We start from the raw sequence: 5,700 nt of genomic DNA, 5'->3' as shown, positions 1-5,700 counted from the left end.
TCCGCTGAGGGCCCGCCCCCGCGGCCATCCGATTGGCAGCGGCTGATGATTGGCACCTCAGGGCCGTGCTGTGGTTGGCGGAGGGGCGAGGGGCGGGGCGCCGCTGTGATAGGAGCGGGCGGCGGTGGCTCTCGGTGTGGGGTGGTCGTCGCTTTCGGTCGGGGCTCAGTCGGCCGCGGGGCTCCCCTGGGGCGGATCCGGTTGGCTCCAGTGCGCCCCACGGCGCTCCAGATCGCTGCAGTGCAGCCCATGGCGGCCCCGGCGATGCCCTCGGTGGTCTCACTGTGGTGTCACCAGCTCTGGCTGCCCCAGTCTGTCCCAGTTTGGCCACGGCTTGTCCCAGTGTGGTCAGTGTTGGCCCTGGGGTAGCCCGGTTGGTCCCAGTGTGGCCATGGGCGGACCTGCTATGGCTGCCGCTGGCCTTGGGGTAGTCCCACCACCGCCCACAGTGGTTGCAGGCGACTTCACCTCACGGCGGGGCCAGCGCCTGTGAGGGCTGTACAATGGCGTTGGGGCACCAGTACCTCGAGCAGAGGTAAAACCCCCGTTGCACCCTGATTAGGGCCTGCAGGAGGGGCAGGGCATGGGGAGAAGGAGGAGGCAGGAGCTGCCTCCATCCCTGCCCAACAAAGGCATCCATCAGCCTGTGTGTGTGGAAAGGAATGGGGTGGGCACCCGTGTCCGTACCTCAGCCTGCCCTCTGAGGTCTTCACAGAACCCCAGCCTGGTTTGTGCTGGAAGGGACCTCAAAGCTCCTCCAGCTCCAACCCCTGCCACGGGCAGGGACCCCTTCCACTGGAGCAGCTTGTTCCAAGCCCCTGTGTCCAACCTGGCCTTGAGTACTGCCAGGGATGGGGCAGCCACAGCTTCTCTGGGCACCCTGTGCCAGCGCCTCAGCACCCTCACAGGGAAGAGCTTCTGCCTAAGAGCTCATCTCAGTCTCCCCTCGGGCAGGTTCAAGCCATTCCCCTTGGCCTGTCCCTACAGGCCCTTGTCCCAAGCCCCTCTCCAGGTTTCCTGCAGCCCCTTTAGGCACTGGAGCTGCTCTCAGGTCTCCCCTTCAGGAGCCTTCTCTTCTCCAGCTGAACCAGCCCAGCTCAATTTGCATCCACAAACAAAGAGCAAGCTCAACTTTGCTTTCCCATCCAATAAACAATTGGATAAATAAAGTAGATAAAGCCATGCCTAGGAGAGCTTCCCATCATTCCTGGTGTACCTGTGGTGCGGTGACCTCTTGCAGAGGTGGGCTTCATCCTGCCCCATCCCATTTTGCTGAGCTCGGCTTCTCTTAACCCAGGTCTCAAACCTACGATGTTTCCGCAGCCCAACGTGACCGAGCTGCAGCACATGGAGCTCCCTCGGTCTCCTCCTCCCCCGGGGACAAGCGGCTGCAAGCTGAGCCCGCAGTAGTTGCAGTGATGCATCACAGTTATTTTTACCATCTCCCGGCTGCTCCGGGTGGGTGCAAGGGAAAAGAGGCGGAAAAAGTGCACCTGGGGCCTAGCGGGGGTATCCGAAGACTCCGGGGAGCACGTGTGCACACAGGGCTCAGTGCTGTCCCCACCGAGGGCTGGAGCTGTGGAGCATGGCCATCACCAAATCACATCAAATTGAACTAAAATGGGGGCAGCTGCTAGAGAGAGGGGATAAATCTCCCAATGGCACTGGGGACAGAGGTTCACCTTGCAGGGCAGTGTGGGAAGGGGTTTGGGTGATGGCAGGGCTCTGTCACGGATCAAAGCAAAGCCCTGGGCGGGCCTTTTCACACTGCTGTGTGGCTAAATCCGGGCTCAGTTCCCGGGTCAGTGTGGCTTTCAGCATGGGAAGGAGCAGCTGGAAATGAGGGTGAAGTCCAGGGCAAAACCTTCTATGTCCAGGGCAAGCCTTCTATGATGGGGCTACAGAATTGATGGACAAGGGTAAAGCAGTTGATGTCATCTACCTGGACTTGTGCAAAGTGTTTGGCACTGTCCCACACCACATCCTCCTCTCTAAATTGGAGAGATATCAATTTGATGGATGGACCACTCGGTGGATAAAGAACTGGCTGGACGGCCGCACACAAAGAGTTGTGGTCAATGGCTCGATGTCCGGCTGGAGACCGGTAATGAGTGGTGTCCCTCAGGGATCGGTGTTGGGACCGGTCTTGTTTAACGTCTTCATCGCTGACATGGACAGTGGGATTGAGTGCGCCCTCAGCAAGTTTGCCGATGACACCAAGCTGTGTGGTCCGGTTGATACGCTGGAGGGAAGGGATGCCATCCAGAGGGACCTTGACATGCTTGTGAGGTGGGCTGATGCCAACCTTATGAAGTTCAACCACGACAAGTGCAAGGTCCTACACCTGGGTCGGAGCAATCCCAGGCACAGCTACAGACTGGGCAAAGAAGAGATTCAGAGCGGCCCGGCAGAGAAGGACTTGGGGGTGCTGGTTGATGAGAAAATGAACATGAGCCGGCTGCAGTGTGCGCTCGCAGCCCAGAAACCAACCGTATCCTGGGCTGCATCCAAAGGAGTGTGACCAGCAGGTTGAAGGAGGTGATCCTGCCCCTCTGCTCTGCTCTCGTGAGACCTCACCTGGAGCATTGTGTGCAGTTCTGGTGTCCTCAACATAAAAAGGACATGGAACTGCTGGAACAAGTCCAGAGGAGGCCACGAGGATGATCAGGGGCTGGAGCACCTCCCGTATGAAGACAGGCTGAGGAAGTTGGGGCTGTTCAGCCTGGAGAAGAGAAGGCTGCGTGGGGACCTCATAGCAGCCTTCCAGTATCTGAAGGGGGCTATAGGGATGCTGGGGAGGGACTCTTCATCAGGGACTGTAGTGACAGGACAAGGGGTAACGGGTTAAAACTGAAACAGGGGAAGTTTAGATTGGATCTAAGGAGGAAATTCTTTCTTGTTAGGGTGCTGAGGCACTGGAATGGGTTGCCCAGGGAGGTTGTGAGTGCTCCATCCCTGGCAGTGTTCAAGGCCAGGTTGGATGATGCCTTGTGTGGGATGGTTTAGTGTGAGGTGTCCCTGTCCATGGCAGGGGGGTTGGAACTGGATGATCTTGAGGTCCTTTCCAACCCGAACCATTCTATGATTCTATGATTCTATGAAAACTTCTGCTGGTGGCAGGAGGCAGCGGTGTCCCCAGCTTCTGCCACGGGTGCTTCCATCACATGCCCCAAAGCCACTGGCAGCAAAGGGGGACTTGGCCTTGGTTGTGGTGAGGAAGCCAGGGCTCTGCTCTGCTTTCCAGGTAGGGGATAGGGCAGGAATTAAATGAAGCAGCCACTTACCAGCATCTTGTGAATCACACAAACATCGAATCCCAGCCTGGTTTGTGTTGAAGGGACCTTAAAGTTCCTCCAGTCCCAGCCCCTGCCACGGGCAGGGACCCCTTCCACTGGATCAGCTTGCTCCAAGCCCCTGTGTCCAACCTGGCCTTGAGCACTGCCAGGGATGGGGCAGCCACAGCTTCTCTGGGCACCCTGTGCCAGCGCCTCAGCACCCTCACAGGGAAGAGCTTCTGCCTAAGAGCTCAGCTCAGTCTCCCCTCGGGCAGGTTCAAGCCATTCCCCTTGGCCTGTCCCTACAGGCCCTTGTCCCAAGCCCCTCTCCAGGTTTCCTGGAGCCCCTTTAGGCACTGGAGCTGCTCTCAGGTCTCCCCTTCAGGAGCCTTCTCTTCTCCAGGCTGCCCCAGCCCAGCTCTCTCAATAATCTGGATAAAAGATGCAATAATCTGGCTAAAAGATGCTGTGCTTCACCTCCCTGAGTTATTTCCTTGCACAGGAAACACAAGTGGGTTTTGGAAGTTGAAATATTTGGAAGTGTGGGACAGGCTGTGCTGGCATGGGCATAGCACCCACAGAAGATTTACCATAGGGGCCAATCAAACCCCCAAAACCTGCCCAGAGCCTCCAAGGCAGATTAAAATTAAAGGTATAAATTAGAGTAAACTTTATGCTGTGCCAGCATCTAACGGTGCCCCCCAGCCATGGCCAGCCTGTCCCAGAGCTCATCCCACTGCGGGGCTCTCCTGGCTCCTCTGAGTCCAAACCTCACAGTGCGGGGACAGCAGACTCCATGAGTGCCTGGGCTGAGCACCACATCCAGAGCTGGACAGGCACCGTCCCTGCAGGGTTACTGCCAGGGCATGGCAGATGGGAGCAAACAGGAGCTGAGGATCATGGGGCACGCAGGATGTATGCAGGGTACCCATCTCCTAAACCATGTCTGTATCCATGGTGGGGATGATAGGACATAAAGCCAGGCAGCACTTCCCACCCCGCCATGTGCCCTTTGGAAACAAGAGCCCCTACACAAGCTGTTATCAGCTCGTTCTCCAGCAATTCAGCATAGCAGGAGGGAAGCCCTTCAGCTGCATCGTGAATCATCCCTGGGAGGCACAGTGGTTATTTTTGTGGTGCTCTGGCTCATGTGGAGCTGCCAATGCATCCCTAGAGATGGGTGCACTGCCGCAGCAGGGGACGTGGTTCTGTCCCCAGTAGCTGCTTTCACAGGGACTGGGAGTTCAGGGGCTCATCATCCCGTGAGGTTCCCTATTAATGGAATGTGATGGAGGTAATGGAATGCTATCAGAGGTTCACCTTTGCTCAGGGGAAAAGCTGTGCAGCTGGGGGGGTTAGCTCATGGGAACAGGGCAGCAGAGCTCAGGATGTCGGTGTGAGTCCTCTCCCCTCTCCCTGTGCCTGCTGTGAAAGCCAGTGGCCACTTCCCCTTCTTGGGGTGTCACCCCTTCGGACAGCATTGCAGATCACCATCACCCCCCACCAAAATGAAACTGGAACAGGGAGAGCAGGAGGAGACCTGGATCTTGCTGAGCGCAGGGATGAGGATGTGCTGGTATATGACTGGACTGGGTACCCTGCCTCAGAGCTTCAGCATCTCAATCGCCTCAGGTAACAAACATCACCCTGAGGGTGCAGCACGCAGGGGACTGATGCCCACCCACCCTGGTCTCCCCATCCTCCTGCCCTGGCTCTGTGTGGCAGGAGCCCCATGGACCAGAGCAGCAGGAGAGCCTTCCAGTTGAATTGTGATGGGGTGACACCGTGACAGCACCACACTGGGTCACCCCACTCAAACACAGGGGACAGACAGACTGCGCGTGCCATTGGCCTCCTGGCTGCTGGGTTTGGGGAGAGCATGGCATGGCACACGTGCTCCCAGTCCCAAGGGGTGCAGGGAAGAGGGCTGGGAGCAGGATGAGTTTACAGCATAGTCTGGGGTTAAACATTTCTCAGGCTGTTTTAAGGAGAAACAGGGCTAAAGAGGAGGGAGCAAGTGCACAAACAGGGGAAAGAAGTGGCACATCGGCCTGGCACTGGGCTTGCAGCCAGCTTGAGCCGTGGGCAGGGACGTGGCGACCTTGAACCTTGAGCAGTGAACTTGGTCCTTCAGGCAGGAACGGGTGCTGGGGCGAGCAGGGCAGCTGGGAAGTCACGGAGGGCGGTGGTGCAGATCCGTGTCCCGGTTTTACAGCAGCCCCAGGCTGCTGTCCTCCCCTACGCTGTGGGAGGAGCTGTGGTCATGGGCACCCTGCTCAAAAGCTGTCCCCAAACCAGGGGGAAGGCAGGGAACAGACCAGGCAGGAGAAAGTGATCCCCATGTGGAGCCACGGCCCTGTCCCCCTGTGGCACAGCCTCCGCGGAGGAGCGGAGCGGGGCAGGATCAGCCCCAGCTCTCATCGCA

Source organism: Lathamus discolor, chromosome 11 (assembly GCF_037157495.1).
Source record: "Lathamus discolor isolate bLatDis1 chromosome 11, bLatDis1.hap1, whole genome shotgun sequence".
In the NCBI taxonomy this organism is placed as follows: domain Eukaryota; kingdom Metazoa; phylum Chordata; class Aves; order Psittaciformes; family Psittacidae; genus Lathamus; species Lathamus discolor.
Note: the sequence above shows the minus strand (reverse complement) of the source record.